At 48.0% G+C, this 24,563-nt stretch overlaps 1 pseudogene; it reads left to right on the forward strand.

Moving 5' to 3' along the window:
- LOC142765417 (uncharacterized) overlaps nt 1-10,767 on the forward strand; it is a 55,730-nt pseudogene extending 44,963 nt beyond the window's left edge.
- Nucleotides 10,768-24,563: the final 13,796 nt, after the last annotated feature.

A 24,563-nucleotide genomic window follows, 5' to 3' on the forward strand; every position in this document is an offset into this window, starting at 1 on the left:
AGCCGCCTACGACTTTTAGCTCTCCGGGTCGTTTCGACTATGGTATCGAAATCAAACTTGGTATGGCATAACATGGTTATATGTAGAACATATTGGACTAGTCATAATATGAAAATCATGAACTGTATGTCATGAGTGTCATCATTTACGCTCTGTGGTCCTGCAGCTCTTGCGGTGGTTTCGTTCCCATGGCATGTTGCAAAACTGTTATGGTTTGACATGATTACATGGCGAACAGAAGTGACAGACCCTAACATGAAAATCATGGCGTGCGTGTCATGTAACAACATGAATACCTGCCACGCTTGTGACGCGCTCGCGGCCGTTTCGCTAGCGTCACATATACCATATGAGGCTTTACGGTACATGCATGGATGACGAAGATATGTGACTGGTGCAAACATAATAATCATCAGATGCGTGTCATGTAACAGCATGACTGCATGCCACGCTAATGATGAGCTGGTGGCCGTTTTGCTAGCTTCACTTATACCAAACTTCATATTACGGGACGTGAATGGATGACGAAGGTATGATACTAGCGCAAACATAATAAACATGAGATGCGTGTCATGTAACATGGCTACATGCTGCACTTATGATATGATTGCGGCTATTTCGCTAGCTTCACATGTTCCGAACTCTGTATTACACGACGTGAACAGACGATATAGGCGAATGACACATGCAAACATGATTATCACGACATGCGTGTCATGTAAGAGCCTCACTACGGGCCACACTCATGATGCGCTTGCGGCCGTTTCACTAGCTTCACATATGCCTAAGTTTGTATCATGTGACGTCAACAGATGACGGAGGTATGCGGCTGGTGCAAACATGATAATCATGAGAGAACGTGACTACATGCCACAGTCAAGGCGCCAATACATTTCGACATAACCCGGCACACGTGCACGCCGGCGTTTATTTCGTCACGTCACGCCGGTGTTGCCATGTACTCGCATGCGCGCGCCGCGCCGCGTTGCTTTGACGCATGCGCGTTTCAGCGCGTCCGGCGTCCCTCCGTCACAAAAAAAAGGGAGACGCAGTGTTGTCTGGGTAGTGCATCGGTGCGAAATGCAGCATGTCGCATATCGCGTCGGTTGCCGTTGGGCCGCGCCGATGAACGCTGGTCGCGCCGGTCGCTCCTGGAGTCATATTATAGAGTGCTCACGTTTTGCTAACGTAGCGTCGCTGTTTCTAGCGTGCGCGCGCGTCAACGCTACATTGGAGTATATTGGGCCCTTCATGAACTCGCGGCCGTTTTGCTCAGTCAAGGGGGTTACTGCAAACAAGAAAATAACGCGATAGCGTTATGATTTTGATGACTTCAATAGATAACGTAAGTATATGACTGGTGCAAACATGATCATCCTCACAAGTATGTCATGTAATAACATGACAACATACTACGCTTATAGCGTGCTCGCGGCCATTTCGCAAGCTCCACAGACACTAAATTTGGTTTCACGTGACGTGAATAGATGACCAAGGTAAACCACACATCCAAACATGATAATCACGACACGTAAGTCACGTACGGCATCATTTATTCCCCCCCCCTCGCAAAATTGTGCTGATTTTAAAGTGACATATCAACCTTTCTCTTTCGTGCTTCACATATCATCGATGCCCACTGTACGTGGGATCCAGCTGCCAGTTTTTTTAGCGCTCGTCTCCTTCGTGTACCTTTGTCGTCGTTCTGTTCTCGCGCTATAACTGTCGCCGATAGGGAAGCTCTAATACAGTGTAATTTAGTGCCGAAATTCGAAGACAACAAACGCGTGGTGCTCCCACTTTGAGATGTGCTACCGCTTTCAAAGCATAATTCTCAATTTTTGAAGAATCTACGGAAATTTTCTGGGCTATCCAGAGTTTCATCATTTTCACTGGTATAGCGCACCACGACAAGGACACACACAAAGGAGAGATGCACACACACACAGCGCTAACTTGAAACTAATGTTTTATTTGCGATCACACACGCTGTTTATACAACAGTAGACCGATAAGACCTGGATAATTTCACGTTAAGAATACAGCACAGCCCATGCACGTGTCATCACCGATAGCGGCAATGGATGGATGGATGGATGGATGGATGGATGGATGGATGGATGGATGGATGGATGGATGGATGGATGGATGGATGGATGGACGGACGGACGGATGGACGGACGGACGGACGGACGAACGAACGGACGGATGGACGGACGGACGGACGGATGGATGGACGGACGGATGGACGGATGGATGGACGGATGGACGTGGCTGTATCCTTCAGAATGGGCGCTGGCTAGCGCCACCAAGCAGTAGTACTTAATGAACCAAAACTACATTTATTTTTTTTTAATTTAAATAGTTAGGTTAAGGATTCGTACTTTGCAGTCAGGGGTTTAATTTTTACTCGTGCCTTGACTTTAGCCACCAATCAGATAACCTCCTTCTAGTTAATTCTACCCGCATAAACTCTATTTTGCCCTCCCTGTCCCTAAACCCCAGTGCTTTGAAAAACTCTGCGCCATCATCCTGAACTATAGGGTGAAGCCCTTTACAGAACATTATCAAGTGTTCGGCAGTTTCTTCCTCTCCACACGCACTGCATACCCTGTCTACCCCTGCGTATTAGGCCCAATATGTCTTGGTTCACAGTATCCTGTCCTGGCCTCATACAGTAGAAAACTACCCCGAGTATTATTATAGATGCTTTCTTCGGCAATTTCCTGCTTAAAAGTTAGATAGATCTCTAGTTCGGAGTTCTTAATCATGCCAATTCTCCACATATCGGTCTCCGTTTCCTTCACCTTCTTCTTAACCGATAATTCTTTTTGGTTTGGCCCCCTGCTGTTTTCTAAGTATTTACCAGTGAATTTTCTGGTTTGCTTCCTCCATTTTGTATCAGCATTCTTCATGTACAAGTAGCTGAATACATTCCTAGCCCAACGCTCCTCCCCCATTTCTCTCAATCGCTTCTCAAATTTTATCTTGCTGCTAGCTTCCCTACCCTCAAATGATGCCCATCCCATATCACCTTGTACTCCCTGAACTGGTGTATTCCCGTGAGCTCCTAAGGCAAGCTTACCTATTCCACATTGCTTAATTTCTAATCTTGCTTGAACTTCTGATCTCATCCACGAGACCATATTGCCGAACGTCAGACCAGGAACCATGACCCCTTTCCATATTCCTCTCACAACCTGATACCTATTGTAATTCCACAGTGCTCTGTTTTTCCTTGCCGCTGTATTTCCGTAACCTTTAGTCGTCACGTATATTTCGTGTTCCGTTAGGTACTCGACCCCATTGCTTATCCATACGCCCAGATATTTGAATTTAACTGTTATCTCTAGTGTGACCTCTTGTATTATAAGCTCACTACCTTAATTGCCATTAAAAATCATGACTGATAATTTTTCCTTACTGAATCTGAAATCTATTCTATCTCCCTCATTTCCGCAGATGTCCACCAATCTCTGCAATTCTTCCTTGTTGTCGGCCATTAGCACTATATCATCTGCGCACATCAATGCTGGTAGTGCCTGATCAATGAGTTTCCCTTGTTTGACTAAAGAGATGTTCAAGCCCAGTCTACTTACCTCTACTTTGGCCTCTAATCTTTGTAGGTACATCATGAATAATAAGGGTGACAGGGGACACCTCTGCCTAAGCCCCTGTTTTACCTCTGCAGGCTTGGATACCTGTTTTTCCCACTTTATAACTACCTTGTTACATTTATAGATCTTCTTTAAAAAATTAGTGACTACAACTTCCACGCCTAGTGTGTCCAGTATTCCCCACCATTCCTCTTGAACGACGCTATCGTACGCTCCCTTGATATCCAAAAATGCTAGCCACAGAGGTCTGTGTTCCTTTTTCCCTATTTCGATGCACTGCGTTAGTGAAAAAAGATTGTCTTCCAACCTCCTGTGTTTCCGAAACCCATTCTGCAGTTCCTCCAGCACCCCCTCATCCTCTATCCATGCCTGCAGTCTTTCCTTTATAATCTGCATCGCCAGCCTGTAGACCACTGATGTCACTGTTATAGGACGGTAGTTGTTTATGTCAGCTTTGTACCCCTTTCCTTTATAGATCATGGTCATCCTGCTATATTTCCATCCATCGGGAACTTCACCATCGATTATTATTTTGCTCACGGCCTCTCTCAAAGCCAGCTTAGACTTCATGCCTAATGTGTTTATCAGCATAATTGGAATGCCCTCTGGGCCTGTTGGTGTACTACTAGGAAACCTTTTCTCAGCCCTTTCCCACTCTCGTTGTGAAAATGGAGCCATTGTGCCGCTTGAATCATCCTTGTCTATTGTGGTGCATAAAACACTTCTTTGTTAAAAATTTTCTGTCACCCTTGTTCTTATATATTCAATAGCTTCGTCCCCTTCTAGCCTAGCACCTTGAGCTGTAGGTATAAACCTCTGCTCTAGGCTCGTCTCAATTCTTAGGTAGTTTAAATGGTTCCAAAATTTCGCAGCTGCCCTTCTATCTTTTTATGTACTTCTGCCAGCCACTGAGCTCCCTTTCTTCTAATCTTTTCATTGATCAGAAGGGATGCATTCCTTTTACCGCTTAAAAAGATTTCGCATTTTCTTTCAACATAATCTGTCGGTTCACCACTCTGCTTAGCATGTCTCTGTTGCCCAGAGCCTTCCTGACGTTTCGCTATGGCTCTCTTAACTTCCTCATCCCACCAAATTTTGGGTTTGTGTCTTCTTTTTCGGTGTGACTTGCCACGTGCCTTAGCAAGCTCTAGCTCAAACAGTCTAATTTACTGTTTACTACCACAAACAGTCTAATTTACTACCACACTGTTTTATTATTCTCTGTGATTACTTTCTCAATTTGTTTAGTGGCTATTTCCAGTTGCCTTTCTGAATAAAAATTTTCCTGTAGTTGCTCATCTTGTCTCCTTCCTACTTTCACTGCTTTTCCAAAACTTAGCTTGGTACGTTTGTAGTCCCTACCCAGATTTCTGGCGCCACCTTCATCTATGTGCATTCCCCAGAGCTTATCATACATCCTATGTGACATCAGTGCATAATCTATCGTCCACTGCAGCCTTTCTACCTCCCATGTTATTTGCCCTTCACACTTCTCGGTACTGTTGCAAACGACCAAATCAAGTCTTTCAAACATATCCAGATCATTTTGCCTGTCGGGTCGGTATACCCATCTATATCTTCTGTGTGCCCATTCATATCTCCTAGTATATTTATCTCGCACTCTGCTCCTAACTCCTCAATGCCATTTGATATACACTCTACCATTACCTGGTTTTCCTCTCTGGCCTTCGCTCCCGTCCACAAATACACAAAACCAAGAAGTGTCATTTACCCTGCCACGTTTCCTTTTAGCCATAAATGTTCCTTGCACTCCTGCTTGACCCTTTTGCCAGTCTGTACTTCTATGAAAGAATGCCCCAATACCACCACCCCTTCCTGCTGCCTTCTGTTCTATTACAATATTCCCACGCGTAGTCCGGATTGTTGGGAGGTTCGATGTCGCTGAGATGTGTTTCCACAAAACCGTATACCATCGGCCTCCCCTCCCTTAGCTGTTCTTCTATCTCTTCCCACTTCAGCCTGTTCCTACCACCCTGTATGTTAATATACCCTATGTCTGAATTGACTCGGCGCTCGTGGCTACATATATTTCTGCCCTGGACTCTACCTATCTTAGATACTGGTGCCACTTTGGAATCATATCTGTCCATACCACTTGTCAAAGAGTCTCCCTGGTTGTTTCCCTTGTTACTAACTATCCTGCACCCCGAAGGGCCCGCTTGCCCCCAAAAAAGCTACTGCGCGTCCTGCAAGTCGCCAACCCACCTCATGACCTAGCCTCCCATCGAAGTTGATTCTGTCTCGTTGAAAACCATTCCACCTATGCACCTCTCTGTTTATTTCCACTACCTCAAAGCCTTTTTTTTCGACTCATCCGCCATATCGCTTGGTTTGACAACCGCTTTTTGCAGGTTGCTATCACGCACCGGTACCTCCAGTATCGTGCATATCACTACCTGTACTTGAGGAGAAGTGGCGCGCATGTCATCGACGTCTTTCGGCAGAGTGGTGGCTAGTCCAGCTGTATCTTCATTTACGACATCGTTTACCCAAAGAAATTATCACGAGGTTTCGTCTATCAGCTGTAGTTTTGAGTTTTGCGCTCGCTTGCCTCATGACTGCTTCCAGCTTGCGTCCTGGAAACGCCCCTACTGCAACCCTCTTGTCACCTCTTACCCTCTATTTGATGGCTTTTGTGCATCGAACTAAATTCGAGTTCCCGGCGATTATCACATGCTGTGACTTGTCAGCTGGAACATCCTGCACCTGGGGGTTTCACCCGTGACGCCGGCTGCTTTGTCCCCTCCCAGCACCACCACTACTTCGCTGAAGCTGGGCCTTGCGACAATTGAACCGGCTGATCCTGTTTTTTCAAACTTGCTTGCTCTTTCTTCTCCGCCGTTCTGATTGCCAGTTCTCTACTGTTCTCCCCGTAGGCCACTCCTCTGTTCACCTTGGCTAGTGCTTCGTCGGCGGACTTCCGCCTTTCTCTCATAGCCCTCATTTTCTCTTCCTCTTTCGCCAATGCAGTCTCGAGCTCGGTGATTCTCATCAGCTGGTCATTCTGGGCAACCATCATTTTCTCCATTTTTTCCTCAACCTCACATTGACTACACTTCGCGTCAGCCTCTTCTCCTTCCGCTTCTACATTTGGGTCCACTTTTAAACCCACCCCACATCCTCAACACTTTACAGTCTTTTTAACCATGTCTTTCTGACTATGACTTGTCTCACTCAATAAATACAAAACTCGAGCCCTGCCCTATGAAAAATAGAAAATCTAAGCTATACTACAAAATTTTGCGTGTTCAATGTACGTGCACCTCACCCACGGGTTGGCAAAAAAAGCTACAAAAAAACAAAAATCGAACACACACACACGCTCAAACTAATAAATACCTGGTGACTAACCCCCAAAAAAGCCGTAGAATAAAATAATTGCTACAAGGATTATAATTGCTGCCTTATAATTATAATGACAAGCTCAAAACATGCAAAACACTTATCTGCGCAGTCGATCGGGAGGGCTCAATAAACACGTCCATCCACCGTGACAGTCTGAACCAAACCTGGGAGCACCAGCGCTGGGAGCACCAGATGTGGCGCTCCCTCGTGGTCACCTCCAGATCACGCCGCAGCTGACCACTTCTCCACAGAATAGAGTGACGTCAGGCTCAGCTGCTCCGCAAACATTTCGTCTGCTAGGTCGACACATTCAGTCATGTCTTGTCATGTGCATTGCTGTCGTCGCCGTACAAAGTATCGACTTGGATTCGACGTAATATTCTGGAGCTTGGAATCCCCGCGATTCGCGACGTTGCGAATTAATTTTGCTTTGATCGACCTTTTGCAGAACAGTATTCTGAAATGAGTGTCGTTCCAAGCAGCACTGCAGAGGTGCCCGTGGATGCACGCTTCAGCAATGTTCACTGGTGGGTCTCAGTTATGTATACTGATGTGTTTTGGCGTGCAAAACATTCAGGTATACGCAGAGGGGTCAATGCAATATAGCTATCGAAAATGAGCATCAGCGGAAAAATAGACTACATTTCCTACTTGTCAGGTTCTTTTTTGCGGCTCCAGATGGGCCCACCTATTCAGCCTCTCATCTGGAGCCGCAATATCTACATATGAACCTAAATTCAACAATACATACATGTTGCTTGTCAGCAATAATATCTGAGTATACGCTGTTCTACTTTTGATTGCTTCTGGTCGTGTTGATGCGTAACACATACGTGATATGAAAAGACACGCTCATTGTGCATTATCCGTGCTTTGAACTAGACGACTGCAACTCACAACGATTGCCCGACATGCTGACCGACAAGCACCCGTTTAATTATGCTCTTTTTCTTTCGCCATTCTTTTAAAGGTGGTTTTTATCTCGATAATTTCATGATAATATTCAAACCGGTGCGACGAGGATCAGACGAGCGAGTGCGTTTCTGCGCTTCGGCACCAGTCAACGCCACGATAAGAACACTCGGATCGTACACGTCATCACTACTAGGGCATCGTCACTCCGGATGGTATTTGTGGAATGTATCAAACCGAATACGTAGCAGTAGTGTCGATGTCGCAGGGCTGTGTATTTTTCATTTTTTTTTTTCTCTTTAGCTTTTCTATGCTGCTTGATATGGAATGAAAATAACTTCCACGTGATGGATGCCGTTCGAATTTGGCCAAGAAGATCTATGCATACCAAGCGAACGAATGATGGGCACATCTCGATCTTGAAATTTGTTGTCAGTACTCCTTTAAGTCCTGAAAAGCTTTTTACTGCGGCGTTTCCCACTTGAACTCCACGTCAGCCCTGGTAAGGTTAGTGTGTGGATCGGCGATGCGGGCGTAGTTTTTGACGAACCACCTGTAATAGGCGCACTGGCCCAGAAATAGGCGCACTGCCTTGTTGTCAGTGGGCGGCGGGAAGTCGGCGATGGCGGCTGTTTTCCGCGGATCGGGACGGACTCTAGAATTACTAATACCGTGCCCCACGAACAAGAGCTCCTCGTATGCGAATCTGCACTTTTCTGGCTTCAGAGTGAGTCCGGACGTCATGATGGCTTGAAGTACAGCTTCAAGATGCCAAAGATGCTCATCAAAACTCGAGGAAAACACGACGACGTCGTTCAAGTACACAAGGCAAGTCTGCCACTTCAATCCTGTCCGTCCTGTATTTTTAACGCGTTGAAAAGTGGCAAGCGCCGAGCAAAGACCAAAGGGCATCACCTTGAACTCCGAAGAGACCGTCTGGTGTAAATAACGCCGTCTTCCCTCGGTCTCTTTCGTCGACTTCGATTTGCCAATAGCGAGTCTTGAGGTCCATCGACAAAAGGTACTTCGCGTTGTGGAGCCGATATAGTGCGTCGTCTATTCGTGGGAGAGGATACATGTCCTTGTATGTGATTTTGTTCAGGCGGCGATAATCGAGGCAGAAGCGTAGGGTTCCATCATTCTTATTTGCTAACACCACGGGGGACGCCCATGGACTCTTGAACGGCTGGATGATGTCATCCTGTATCATTTTATCAACTTGTCTCTTTACGGCCTCGCATTCTCGCGTCGAAACCTTGTACGGACTCTGTCGAAGTGGTCTGGCGTTTACCTCTGCTATGATGCGATGTTTCGTGATTGGGGTCTGCCGAAGTTTTGACGACGACGAAAAGCAATATTCGTATTGCAGGAGCAGGGTCTTGAGCTGCTGTTGATTGTAGTTTGAGAGGCTGGGACTGACATTGAAAGCTGAGGGAGGGGCTTGGTTCCTCTGAGAAGGTTCCGCAAGTTGGCGAAGGCGAAAACACTGGTGGCTTCCATCATTTTTTCGATGTATGCGACCGTCGTTCCTTTGTTCACGTGTTTGTACTCATTGCTGAAATTCGTTAGCATAACCGTTGCTTGGCCTCCCCGCAGCTCGGCAATTTCTCTTGCGACGCAAATATTGCGGCTGACCAACAGATGCTAACTGCATGCCTTCAACGACGCCTTCCAAGTCAAGTGATTTTGGAGCACCGACTGAAATAATGACACTAGAGCGAGGCCGAATGGCGACTTGTTCTCCCAGTATATTCAAGGCGTGGTTCCCTGACCGCGTGCTTGGCGGTAGTGCTTCTTCTGTGGATAACGTTATTCACTTTGTTCTCAGGTTGATGAATGTACCTTGGAGGCATAAGAAATCAATGCTAAGAATGACAACTCTCGAGCAACGCTGTAGGACTACGAAGTCTGCGGTAAAAATACTTAGGTAATGGTAACTCTCGCTGTGCAGATTCCTGCCGGCGCAACTAGATGGCTTGGCTTCCGGCTGTGGGGATTTTAGGGCCTAGCCGAGCTGTCCTAACTTTCTTCATCCTCGCGGTGAGCAACCCACTGATGACGGAATAGTCGGCTTCATTATGGATGAGAGCGGTCGCCCTGCGGCCATCGATAAGAACGTCAAGGTTGCTATATTTCGCCGTCTCGTGTTGCAGTTAGGCCGTGGCGTCGGGTCACGACTGCGACGGTTTGCACCACTGTTTCAACGTTGCGTAATCAGGACTTCTGCTCACGAAGTTTCGACGTCAGCGCTGCGTTGAGGTGACGGCGGGTGCTTCAACTTTCGTCGTGGTGGTGTCGTTAGCGGTGGAAAATCTTCGGCAGTTCGCGGTGCAGCAACCGCACCTCCATGGGTTGCTGCGCTTAGTTTTCCTGATACGGGCTAGGTGACCGGCCCCGACTTGGGGCAGTGTACTGACGACGGTGCGGTGACACGTAGCGGCCGGGTGAGGGTGAACGAGAAGATCATCGGGGTGTCCTCTTTGTTCCAGCGTGATAGTCATCGATGTCACGTGGTCTTTCACCCCACTGTGGACGCGGCGCGTCGACGGCAAAACCTCGTAGTCCCACCTGGCGGCATTGGCAGCGATGGCAGGTGTGGCCAGCTTCCCCGCCACCCCGCCGTGGTAGCAGTGAAGCCAGTGGTCAGGGGCGCGCCACACGTCGGTTTCTTTCGGAGCATTGCGCTAGCCAGCGGGTGGACGGTATGGCGTCGGCGGCTGCAGCGGCAGTGTCTGGCGACGAAAATGCGGCGGGACAGCCTCTTGACGTGGGCGTGGAGAACAGCGTCAGGCAGCAGCAGCGTAGCTCATGCCTTGAGGTTGCGGTTGAGATGCCTCAGGGATACCCACTGATTGCTGGATTTCCTCTCTGACGATGTCCGCGATCGACGAAAATTGAGGCTGGCATGACGGGAACGTTCGGCGAAAGTTCTTCGCGCACAACAGTCCTTATGGTCTCGCGCAGATCATCGGAGCATAGTGGTTGTATCTCCGCATATCCTGGAGTCAAGCGGCAGTCAAACTTTCGTGTTCGCATTTCGAGGGGTTTTTTTTTCAATATTTGTCGCTTCTGTGAGTAATCCTTGGACGGTCTTCGGTAGGTTTCTCATCAATCCCTCGAAGAGCTCCTGTCTGACCCCTCGCATGAGGAAGCTAACTATCTTCTCCTCAGGCATGTCCGGGTCGGTTTGATGGAATAGGCGGGTCATTTCTTTTGGGAAAATGGCAACATTTTCAATTGAGAGCTGAATTCAAGTCTCTAGCAAAGCAGCGGCCCTCTCTCGATGCTCGCGAACATTTGCAGGAATACGTCACAGATGACATCCCATGTTTGGAGCACAGGCTCCCGATTTTTGAGCCAGGTCTTTGCGGTGTCTTCCAGGTAGAAGTACGCGCGAAGGAGCTTTTCTTCAGTGTCCCAGTGGTTAAGGGCGGTGACGCGGTCGTATGTCCCTAGCCAGGTCTTCGGGTCTTCGAACGATGACCCGCGGAAAATTGGCGATTCCCTGGCTTGATGCATGGCGATCGCAGTCTGTGACTCAGCGGTTGTCATTGTCGCCGTAGACGAGGTCATGGCCTTGGTCTTTCACACCTTGTCTTGTAGAGGCCCGTACTCCAGTGGTATACCTTGGTGCTGGTAGCTTGTTCACTGCTCCTGGTTGGCGTCGGTGTCTTCTCCGCGACGTGGGCTGGGTTCACGGCGGGACGGGGGCGTCCGATACACGAAAGAAGCTGCACCTTTACCAAATATCACGAGGCCGTGACGTGGCTGAAGGCAGGAGACTGGATGGTTGGATAATAAAGTGTTTATTCGGGCCTAGCTTACGGCCACGTAAAAGCAAAGTCAGATTACAGCAAGACACTGGCAATAATAACGGCGAGGAGATCGTCGGCCGTTAATCAACTGACACGCAGCGAAACGTGTCGACATTTATACCCTTGCCATAGAGTATTCTAGCGTTATAGCTAGCGGCGACGTAGGTTCAAGAGAAATCTGTAATGTGCACGAAGTGGGCGTAATCTTAACAAAACGATCTACGAAAGCTTTGAAGCTTCTCGAACGTCGCAGGCACGGTTTGCGCTGTACGTAGTGTAATAGAGCGATAACAAAGCTTGAGAAAGGAACGTGGCACGCGTTACGGAAGACCAATGGTTGAAAGTCTTGACAGCGCATGTCCAATCTTTCGGGCTATATACGCATTCAATGGTTCTATACGAGTATGTCTTAAACTAAACTCGTATTTATCAAACCAATACCCAGTTTGAATGAATCAGTACTTTAAATTAAGCAGCTGACGATGATCAAGCAATGTTTCATACGGCTTTTGGCTGGTTTTCGTGCTTTGTTTTGTGTTCATTCACCACCACGGTACCGTAGCACGTTTAAAGTTCGGCTGTTGATGCAATGTACAGGTCTCCCAATACGATTCGGAGCGCCGGAGCGGTGGCCGCTCTTCGGCGGAGCACACGCGCGGAAATATACAGCCATGGTCTGCGCACGTGTGGCGTTCCTAGCAAGCAAGATTCGTTCCCTAGTTTTTGTATATAGGCGATGCCGTACATTAAAAGCACATCGTTTGTCCCTGTTAGCGCTGCGACAACACATGCCATGCAGCCGCCCATCCGTTCTTCCTCATCTCGCATGAGTATCGTGTGCGATAAACGGATTTCACTTCAGGTTGTGTGTTTCCGACTGCGCTATCTGCGATAACAGCGTGTAAGCAGCGCGGTATCCTGATAGGATCGATCGAGCAAGAATTAGATGCGGACTAGTTGGTACGGCATCGTTCTTTGGCTGCGATAAAAATGTAACAAAAAAACGACACGAGAACACAGAAGTGGGCACTTCTGTGTTCTTGTGTCGTCCCCTGTTACATTTTTAGCGCAACAAAAGAACGAAGATCGCCGCTTAGTGCTGACATGTTTCTCGTGCTACTAAAGGAAATTGTGGCGAGGGGGATATATCGCCTATAAAGAGGGTAGCGAAGGCGAGGAGAAAACTGTCTCGTCATTGAACGCGAGCTGGTGAGGGGCCCTTTAAAGAAACTTGTGCTCTGAAATAGGCCATAAATGAGTAAAATAAGCGATGAAGAAGGTGACAGTGCGGCGTGTGTAGGCAAGTGTCGGCGGGAAGAAGATGACCACGGCGCTTTTCTCGTAGGCTTTTATGCCTCGGCGCTATTTTTTTTTGACACCATATAACTGTGCCGATAACATGACTCTAGTGAAGAAAGTGCGAAGCACTCTCTTTGATAGATATGTGGGGTTGAACGTCCCAAAACCACCATAAGATTATTAGAGACGCCGTAGTGGAGGGCTCCGGAAATTTCGACCACCTGGGGTTCTTTAACGCGCACCCAAGTCTCAGCACACAGGCCTACAACATTTCCGCTTCCATCGGAAATGCAGCCGCCGCAGCCGGGATTCGATCCCACGACCTGCGGGTCAGCAGCCGAATATCCTAGCCACTAGACCACCGTTGCGGGACCGAAGAACTCTCTCTATCAAATCAGATTGCTCACGCGGCTACAAAGAGAGTCGGAAACACGAACTTTGCTTTGAAAGTTGATTAGGCAAACAGGCGCTGTCGGACGCTGGCAAGTAAACACATAATGAACAAACCAAAAAGCATTGCGCGTGGCAATATGGTGGCCTATATATGCAGTTTATCACCATGCTAGCACCATGGACAAATATCAGCGCGCTGGGTTACAACATCAATATCACTTGCATGCACCATCCACGCGAATCGCAGCTTGCATACGGTGTGGAAGTGACTCGTAGAGTGATTCTATAAAGTCTTTTTTCTCGCCGAGGCGCTACCACTCGCCAGCTATGGAAAACCACAGTTCATCAACACTGGCGTCTCCTAGATTCATGCTAGACATGGTTTGTTTCAATTCTCCCCACACGTTTTCGATATTGTTAAAGTCAGCGCTTTTTGGGGGCCACGGAAGTGTGAGAACAGCCCGTTCGTCCAGGAGATTCCGAACAGCTCTGGCGGTTTGCACTGGGCTGAGGACTTGCTGAAACCAGAAGCACCTGTTTTAAATGGCCCGTCCAGAGCATACGGAAGCAAATGGCTGTCGAGGATTTCGCAGTAGGCCTCAGCTGTGAAAGATCGTGACAGCGGCACTAGCGGACCGAGGCCATCTTTGCTTACTTCTCTCCAGGCATTTACAGCACACTGGCCGCTGCTTCGAACTTTGAAAATATATCCAGGGTCGTATCTGCACAAATAGAAGGGGAAAAAAGGTGTGCCTCTACGTATGAAACGGCTGGAAGAAATATGGCCACACAATCAAAATACACACACCTGCAATTGTATGGCCTTCAAACGTGGAGCTCCTGGTCCCACCTTGAACAACATGTGCTCTCATCGGAGATCACCTCGTCCCCATTTTCCACCGTCCAATGCTCATGCGCTCAAGCAAATTGAAGGGGCTGACGTCTTTGCCACTCCTCAGGTGTGGTTTTTAGGCAGCGATAAACCCGTGAAGTCCGGCTTTTCGCAGGCGCCTTTTTATTGTTTCTACACTGAGTTGAAGGTCGAGAGTGATCTTGATTCGCTGGGCGCTCTAAAAAGGGTCCGAAACTGCTGCAGCAACAATGAGGCGGTTGAACTCTTCCAATGTGCAGCGGCTGCGTCTTGGTCGAGCAGGATTTTTCAGTCGGCCGTCTTCAGACCTGTGGGCCTGAATAATTCTGTTCATGGCACTCATAGACCTCCGTGTGAGGCGGCATATCTCACGTTGAGAAACACCTTAAATGGATAGATTCAATATTCTTCTGCACTAATGGATTTGTACTCTCCTCGGCATGCTGCCTCGACAGGAAAAGGGCTGAATTGCGCGACAATTTGAAAGTGTTTATACCTTCACATATTCTTATCAATCGGGTGCGCAAACTGCTCACGAATACGTGGGTTGAAAGCGCACCTTTTGCCGCGCTACGCACAGTCACGCATGGCAAGTCTATAGTAACGTATCATGCAAGCGTATCTAAAAAAACAGACGTGCCATCTCCAAAAATAAAAAAGAAGAAAAAAGCTATAGAGGCCCTTTTATCGATTCTCAAAACTACTTTGACGACGAAAACGTTACGCATCATTGCCATTCTGTTTCGAGTTTCTTCATTCTGGTTAATTAGTTGTGACTATTGGTCAACTGTTATATCATTGAATTTACGGATTCGCTGTTGCGAAGCCTCGAATTGATTGTAATTAGTGAACTTGTAATATATTTTTTAATTTGACGTGACCCGTAATAACACGCAGTCTGGAATTCATGCTTCTTTCTTTGTCTTGTCGTGCGCGTGTCAAAACATTTATAATAATTATATTTACTTGCCTAGTAAAACCTATTACCATGCTGTAATAAAAGCTTCGTGTGGTGTCCGTGTTATGGTATTCCTAATTACCTAATTATTTATGATTAGCCTTTGGACATTTTAATTATCTGAAGTTACGTGGTGCCTAACAAACTTTTATGTGCTTTATTGAACGGTTGAGGTGCATTATGCCACTTTCTGATTTTCGCTACGGCAGGTGTTGTCGGAAATGAGTGGTGGGATGGTGACATTCCACAACTTATGAGCCAGTTAAACTATTGACTTTCAGAAGCACTGATGCCCATTAACGCACATGCACGCACACGTATGCTTCACGGCGTGCATACGCGCGCACAGAGCGTTGAGACCGCATCCGCAAAACGCTAAAGAGCACACAGCTCTACTTTTCTGGAGCAAACCGACACCTATTTAGATGCTTTGGGGAACGAGGCGTGCTTCCTAGGGAAACCACGCAGGCACTGGCACTACTTTTTCACTGGCGCGCTCCACCAACGAGCGGCCACCGCTCCAGTGCTCCGAATTATTTTGGAAGCCCTGTAGTTTTTGAGTGCTGTGTAGCTTACTTATGCTGTGTTTTACCTGTCTTTTTATTGTTTTTACGGTTAAACTAAAACCTTTGATGCCTCATCAAACGTGAAAATTGACCGACTGCGTCTCGCACAGGCGGCGTCCACATGTGACGCAAAATATCATCTTCTCTTGCTCATGACACTTTGATATAAAAAAATAACTTTTCACGCTTTTACAGAATGCGCCAGTTTTGTAGTTTTTTTACATTTACTTTTGTGCCGTCACCATAGCAAACTCCTATTAGTAGCGCTGAAGTCTTTTTCAAGCAACGGTTGTGAACTTTGAAATACTCAAGCTGTGAGGAGCTCCATGTAGCTCCGTCTGTTTGAAATTTTACCTCAATAATTTTGGTAATCTCAGTGCCAGTATGAAAGAAAAAAACAGCGAGCATTTCACTCATGAAGCTTCTTTATTCCTGGCATGCAACGAGGAAAAGGCGGCCAGTATGCTCACTTTGAGTAACTGCGTCGTTATCTACGGAAGCTGTGTCGAAGGGGCTCATGCACAGTGTCGGCGCAGCTTCGACTATTTCATGCACAGCTGACAGTTCCCGGTGACGCTTGGCTGGCGGCCAAACTGCGCACCTTTTTTGCACTAAACAAGTACGCTGGGAGGCCATGGAAGTTCCTAGGCAAAGAATCCAATTAAAGCTTCGGAACAATGCGCAGCATCTTCACATCAACTCATCCGATTATCCACTGCTTAACGTGAAATATCTCAATCTCATCGAAGTGCTTTTCGCCCACGCGCAATTGCGTGGTATCGAGTGTAAAACCACCAGATTCTTGTGGTGTACCCGCCATTACCCGTGTACCGTGTACCGGCGCACGGATAATGGCGGGTGCACCACAGGGCAGCGTTGCGTCCCCACCGTGTACCGGTGGGGACGCAACGCTGCCCTGTGGCCTCCGATGCAGCGCACAAAGGTCTCTCGTGGCCTCCATGATGGTGGGCGCGCGGCATGTTTCTCACCGGCCATTCCAATCGCCACGCTCCCCAGCAATACCAACGAGTACCGCCTCGCCCGCCCGGCTACCGCGAGACGGCGCATTGAGTGAGGGTTCCTGCGGCGGCTGAGACCACTGCATACAGCAGAGAGCACGGGATTCCAGTGGGCACGAGATTTTTTTTTTTTTTTTTGCCTACGAGCAAGAATCACCGCCAGGATCGTCTGGCTGAATCGAAGGAATGTGTTTTTTTCTGATACTCCTTTTATTTTGGTCCTATTTGCCAAGAAAAATATGGCAATTGCTTCAATTTACTGATAGGTAATTGTGAGAAGGTATCAGTTCGTTCGTGACAGTATTACTTTTTCTCATCACGGTGCCTTTTGTTTCAGTATCAATACCTCGATTTGAAAAATATAGGCGCATTCTAGTTTTCCTCATTTACTCTGGAGACTTGTATGGAGGAAATTTGAACTAATTATTGGCATTGAATTTTATTGCTCTCCTATCCTGACTCACATATAGCTGTTATATTGCGTACGCATATTTATGAGGTGGTGAACCGAAGAGCCGTTACGCTTTTGATTGCTGGGTGTCCTGGTCGTGTCGTTGAATTAAGGTACGTGTAAACTAATTTTGCCAGAGTATTGTATGAGGCTTCAAATAACCGATCTACATTCACTCCTTTCGACTTTCACAGTGAAAGTGCGTGAGTTGTCATCGTCTCCGTCTTCGCCATCGAAGTTTTCGTTATATTTTGGTAGCACGATGGCAATAGTAGTGTCGTTGTACACTCGACTGCATCCAAATGAAAGGGTCACACATGTAGTATAACGGCATCTTCCTAATGAAAACTGGGTATTCGCTGAGGTAGGCTACTAAAAAAAGAGAGATTGCAAATTCTCACTGCTGTGTAATATTGCTATGTTTCATACCAGGTAAATCGAACTCTGAAAGCCTGCTGCGTGCTTGTTGAACAAGCAAAACATTTCGATGATCGTTCTTACACAGCCCAATGTATCCACTAAACCCTGTAAAATTCACAGTGCAAATGGGTGACCATAAGTGACCAAAACGTGCCTGTAATCAGCCCATGGTCGTCACAGAACCAGCGACGTTGTAGAGAAGCCGCCGAACATTGAAGTGGGTCAAACTCTCAAGTGTTTTCTAGTGGGTCTACCAAAAAAGGACGCCGCTCGCGCTGAGAGTCCGTGCTTGGCCGTTACTGTCGCCATTGTGTATACTCGCTGTGTGCCTGCTAATGAACGCAATAACAAATTGGTGGAGAGTGCTACAATCCCCTTCGATGCCCTTGGAACTGCGCTCACGTACCCTGCAATCTACCACTTCCCACGACACCTCTCAGCAAACGCCTCCTCCCATGCCACCCCCTTGTCCTGGTGTCCCCAGGATCCCAGATCCACCCATCTTCACGGGCGCCGATGGCACTGACGTGGAGGACCGGCTCGCCATTTACGAACGCGTCAGCCTCCCCAATCATTGGGACGAGGCAGGTAAACTCGGCAACCTGGTTTTCTACCTCGCGGGTGTGGCCGGCATGTGGTATATCAACCACGCATCCGATTTCGCAACCTGTTCCAATTTCAAGACCGCTATCACCAACGTTTTTGGCCGCCCTGCCGTTCGTAAGCTGCAAGCCAAGCAGCGCTTACGCGAACGCGCTCAGCAGGCCGTTGAATCATTCACCAGTTACATTGAAGATGTCCTGGACCTGTGCAAGAAATCCAACGACAGCATGTCCCAATCAGACAAGATCCAGAACGTCATGAAGGGCATTGACGATGATGCCTTCACGATGCTGCTTGCCAAAAACCCAGGCACAGTAGCTGAGGTCATCACGCTGTGCCAGAGCTACGAGGAGCTCCGCCGGCAGCGTTCGATGACCCGTCGCTTCACACCACGAGATGCAGGGCTTCCTGGCTTGGAGGCGAGATGTGATCAGGTGGCGCTGCTTGCAGACCTCAAGTCCTTCATACGTGAGGAAATCGCGCGCCAGTTCTCTCTCCTTCCCTTTGCCCACCCACCGGCTGTTCAACAATCGGCAACTACTATTTTTCCACCCATACGCCGAGCGATTGAGCAGGAAATAGCGGAGGTCATGCCTGCGTACCCACCACAACAACTTCCGGCCCCTGCGCCCTTAAGTTACGCCCAAGTGGTCACCAGGCCGCCTCCAGTCGTTCAAGCGCCCGCACCACTGACTTACGCCGAAGTGGCCGCACGACCTCCGTCCTTTGCAGCGGGTATGCCGACTGCGTATTTTGGCGCAACCCCTCAGCCTCATTTTCAGCCCACCAAGCAGCCTTTCGAGCCACCGTTCCGGGCTAGACCCACCCCGGTGAACCGATGGCGCACACCCGACAACCGGCCGATCTGCTTTGCTTGCGGTTACGCCGGTCACGTAGCCCGTTATTGCTCTCGAGTACAGCCGGCTCCCATTTCTTCTCCTGTTGCTGGCCACCTTCGCCATCCGTATAACGACGAACTGCCGTCTGTGCCAGTGTTTCGCCCAGGTCCGTCTCCTCGAAGGTCGCCGTCAACACGACGTCGGTCCCTGTCCTCCATGCGGCCAAGTTCGGCTGCTCATGAGCGGGAAAACTAGTCGTCGCAGTCCCAGAGGCAAGGACTGCGACGCTATTGAATTGTGAAAGCCCTCAGAGCCGCCCACCTAATGTCATTGACGTGCTTGTGGACGGTGTTCATCCATCTGCTCTTATTGACACTGGAGCTGCCGTGCAGTTATGAACGAAAACGTTTGCCGCTTGCTTCGAAAAGTGACAACGCCAATTTCTGGGTTGCTCCGTCGTACCACTAGTTCACATCGTATTCATCCTACAGCAGGCTGCACAGCTCGCGTTGTCGTTCAGGACGTTCTGTATGTCGCCCGATTCATCATCATTCCTGCACGCTCTCATGACGTCATTCTGGGCTCAGATTTTCTCTCCCGCAACGACGCCGTCATTGATTGTGCCGCCGCCGAAATTGAACTCTCGCCCTTCTCGCATTTGACGCCAGAAGACGGTCCCTCGACAATGAGCAAGATTCTCGTGAAAGACGCTACTATAGTGCCTCCAAGCTCGCGATGGGTGTATCGGTCTACTGCACTGGTCTCTCCGACACTATTGCACTCGTTTCGCCATCCGACCGTGCTTCCAGAAGGAAAGGGTTGCTAGTGCCTTTCGCGACCGTGCAAATCACCAAGGGCAATGCCGCTATTTTTGTGACCAACCCATCCCCGTACACTGTTACCTTGGTTCGAGGGAAATGTCTCGGCAGAGTGAAACCAGTCAACGAAGCACAAGTCCTGAACGTACCCGAAGACTTGCGTTGTCCCGATTCGCGTACCATCAGTGCTGTTTCTACTTCTGATCCATCATCTCCTGATGTATTTGGCCCATACATTGAGGACAACCTTACGTCAGTACAGCGTTCCCAGCTTCTGGACCTGCTGCAAGAATACCGTTCTTCTTTCGATGTCGGGCGTAGTTCTCTCGGTCGCGCGTCCACTGTTACGCATCGTATCGACACAGGTGCCCATCCACCATTACGGCAATGTCCATACCGCGTGTCGCCTGCTGAACACCGGGAAATTAAGGAGCAGGTTGACGATATGCTCCGACGCGACGTCATTCGGCCTTTGGACAGTCCATGGGCGTTTCCTGTTCTTCTTGTTGCGAAGAAAGATGGTTCTGTGCGGTTCTGTGTGGACTACAGACGGCTCAATAAGATCACTCGCAAGGATGTCTACCCCCTGCCACGCATCGATGACGCAATCGACAGCCTTCACGGAGCCCATTTTTTTTCTTCTCTCGATCTGCGCTCGGGGTGCTGGCAAGTACCCATGGCTGATGACACTCGATCGAAGACTGCCTTCATCACGCCCGACGGCTTGTATGAATTCAACGTCATGCCGTTTGGTCTGTGTAATGCACCTGCGACCTTTGAGTGCATGATGGACACCGTTCTGCACAACTTGAAATGGCACACGTGCTTGTGTTACCTCGATGATGTTGTTGTCTTCGCTCCAGATTTCTCCTCACATCTCCAACGTCTAAAAGACGTTTTCGCACATGTAAGCAATGCCGGCTTGCAACTAAATCTGAAGAAGTGCCGTTTTGCTGCACGCCAACTCACCATCCTAGAGTACGTCGTGTCGGAAGATGGCATTCTTCCTGACCCAGCCAAGCTTCGGGCCGTGGCCGAATTCCCCAAACCTGCGTCCGTCAAATAACTGCGTACTTTCGGGGGCCTGTGCTCGTACTTCTGACGCTTCATACGAAACTTTGCCACGATCATATCACCCTTGACGAAGCTCCTTGGAGGTAACGGGCCTCTTGATTCGTGGTCATCCGAGTGCGATGACGCGTTCGCAAAGCTCTGCCATTTGTTGACGTCTCCTCCCATTCTACGCCACTATGACCCTACAGCCCCAACAGAGGCGGACCCGGACGCCAGCGGTGTAGGCCTCGGCGCTGTCCTGGCGCAGCGGCAACACGGATTCCCTGATTATGTCGTGGCATATGCAAGCCGTACGCTCACGAGAGCCGAGACAAACTACGTCGTCACCGAAGAAGAGTGTCTGGCGATCGTCTGGGCCCTTACAAAGTTTCGACCTTATTTGTATGGTCGAACATTCGATGTCGTCACCGACCATCATGCACTATCCTGGCTGCCATCATTGAAGGATCCTTCAGGCTGTCTCGCCCGTTGGGCTCTTCGCTTACAAGACTACGACATCCGCGTGCTCTACAGTTCAGTCTATACATAGTCTAGACGCATGGCGACCCGTTGCACCCGCCTCCATATATCCTGCTTCTGCGGCTAAGCGGGAGGATTCTTGAAATGGTGTTTTTATAAAAAGCAGAGCTAGTGCCTGAACTTGGCAACGTTTAACGCTAGAACATTATCTAGTGAGGGAAGTCTAGCTGTACTATTCGAGGAGCTAGAGGATGTTAAATAGGATACAATAGGGCTCAGCGAGGTTAGGAGGACAGATGAGGCCTATACGGTGCTACAGAATGGGCACGTCCTTTGCTATCGGGGCTTGGGAGACAAAAGAGAACTGGAAGTGGAGTTCCTAATTCACAGAAACATAGCTGGCAACATAGAGGAATACTATAGCATTATAGAAAGGGTGGTAGGTATCGTAATTAAACTGAATAAGAGATACAACATGAAGGTAGTACAGGTTTACGCGCCTACATCCAGCCATGATGACGCTTCAGTTGAAAGCTTCTATGAAGACGTGGAATCGGCAATGAGTAAGGTAAAATCACAGTGTACTATAGTGATGGGCGACTTTATTGCAAAGGTAGGGAAGAAGCAGGCTGGAGACCAAGCAGTAGGAGATTATGGCATCGGTACTAGAAACGCCATAGGAGAGCTACTAGTAAAATTCGGAGAACGCAATAACTTACGGATTTTGAATACCTTCTACCGAAAACAAGAAAACCGCAAGTGGACATGGAGGAGCCCTAATGGCGAAAATAAGAACGAAATAGACTTTATAATGAGTGCACACCCAGGAATCGTGCAGGATGTGGAAGTGGTTGGCAAGGTACGATGCAGTGACCATAGAATGGTACGGTCTCGAATTCGCCTAGACTTGAAGAAAGAACGACAGAAACTGATACGCAAGAAGCCAATCAATGAGCTAGCCCTGAGAGGGAAAGTACAGGAATTCAGAGTGTCACTGCAAAACAGGTACTCGGCTCTTAGTGAGGAAACCAACCTTAGCGTAGATACAATGAATGATAATCTGACGAGTATCATTACGGAGTGTGCAGTGGAAGTTGGAGGCAGGGTAGTTAGACAGGACACTGGCAAGCTTTCCCAGGAAACGAAGAACCTAATTAAGAAGCGTCGAATCATGAAAGTGTCAAGTACAACAGACAAAATAGAACTGGCAGAGCTTTCGAAGTTGATTAATAGACGTAAGTTATGCGATGTAAGAAGGTATAACATGGAGAGAGTTGAACACGCTCTGAAAAACGGAGGAAGCGTCAAAGCAGTGAAAAGGAAACTTGGGATAGGCAGAAGTCGGATGTATGCACTAAGGGACAAAGAAGGCAAAATAACTACCAATATGGATAGTATAGTTAAAATAGCGGAGGAGTTTTACAGAGATCTGTACAGTAGCCGAGACAACCACGACCTTAATACTATAAGAACTAGCAGTAACCCAGATGACACCCCACCAGTAATAATAGAAGAAGTCAGAAAAGCTTTGGAGAGCATGCAAAGAGGCAAAGCTGCTGGTGAGGATCAGGTAACATCAGATCTGCTGAAAGATGGAGGACAGATTGTGTTAGAAAAACTAGCCACCCTGTTTACGAGGTGTCTCCTGACGGTAAGAGTACCAGAGTCTTGGAAGAACGCTAACATCATCTTAATACATAGGAAAGGAGATGACAAGGACTTGAAAAATTAAAGGCCGATCAGCTTGCTCTCTGTAGTATACAAGCTATTTACAAAGGTAATTGCTAACAGAGTAAAGAAAACATTAGAATTCAATCAACCAAAGGAACAAGCAGGATTTCGAACAGGTTACTCAACAATTGACCACATTCATACTATCAATCAGGTAATAGAAAAATGCTCACAGTTATAACCAACCACTATACATAGCCTTCATAGATTACGAGAAGGCATTTGATTCAGTAGAAATATCAGCCGTCATGCAGACACTGCGGAATCAGGGCGTAGATGAAGTATATATATACATTCTGGAAGAAATCTACAGGGGATCAACTGCTATCATAGTGCTTCATAAAGAAAGCAACAGAATGCCAATCAAGAAGGGTGTAAGGCAGGGGGACACAATCTCCCCAATGCTATTTACCGCGTGCTTGCAGGAAGTTTTTAGAAGCCTAGAATGGGAACAGTTAGGGATAAGAGTTAATGGAGAATACCTTAGTAACCGGCGCTTCGCCGATGACATTGCATTGCTGAGTAACTCGGGGGAAGAATCGCAACTCATGTTTAAGGAGTTAGACAAGGAGAGCAGAAAGGTGGGTCTTAAGATTAATCTTCAGAAAACGAAAGTAATGTACAACAACCTCTGAAAGGAGCAGCGCTTCGAGATAGGTAATAGTGTACTTGAAGTTGTAAAAGACTATGTCTACTTAGGGCAGGTAATAACCGCAGAGCCAAACCAGGAGATTGAAGTAACTAGAAGGATAAGAATGGGGTGGAGCGCATTCGGCAAGCACTCCCAAATTATGACAGGTAGATTGCCACTATCCCTCAAGAGGAAGGTATATAAAAGCTGTATCTTGCCGGTACTTAGCTACGGAGCAGAAACCTGGAGACTTACAAAGAGGGTTCAGCTTAAATTGAGGACGACGCAGCAAGGAATGGAAAGAAAAATGGTAGGTGTAACCTTAAGAGACAGGAAGAGAGCAGAGTGGATTAGGGGACAAACGGGGTTTAAGGATATCATAGTTGAAATAAAAAAGAGGAAATGGACATGGGCCGGGCATGTAGCGCGTAGACAGGATAACCGCTGGTCATCAAGGGTAACTAACAGGATTCCCAGAGAAGGGAAGCGGCTTAGGGGGAGACAGAAGGTTAGGTGGGCAGATGAGATTAAGAAGTTTGCGGGTATAAATTGGCAGTAGCAAGCACAGGACCGGGTTTACTGGCGGAACATGGGAGAGGCCTTTGTCCTGCAGTGGACGTAGTCAGGCTGATGATGATGATGATGATGATGATGATGATGATGATGATGATGATGATGATGATGATGATGATGATGATGATGATGATGAGAGCTAGTACTA

This window comes from Rhipicephalus microplus, chromosome 1 (genome assembly GCF_043290135.1).
Source record: "Rhipicephalus microplus isolate Deutch F79 chromosome 1, USDA_Rmic, whole genome shotgun sequence".
Lineage (NCBI taxonomy): Eukaryota > Metazoa > Arthropoda > Arachnida > Ixodida > Ixodidae > Rhipicephalus > Rhipicephalus microplus.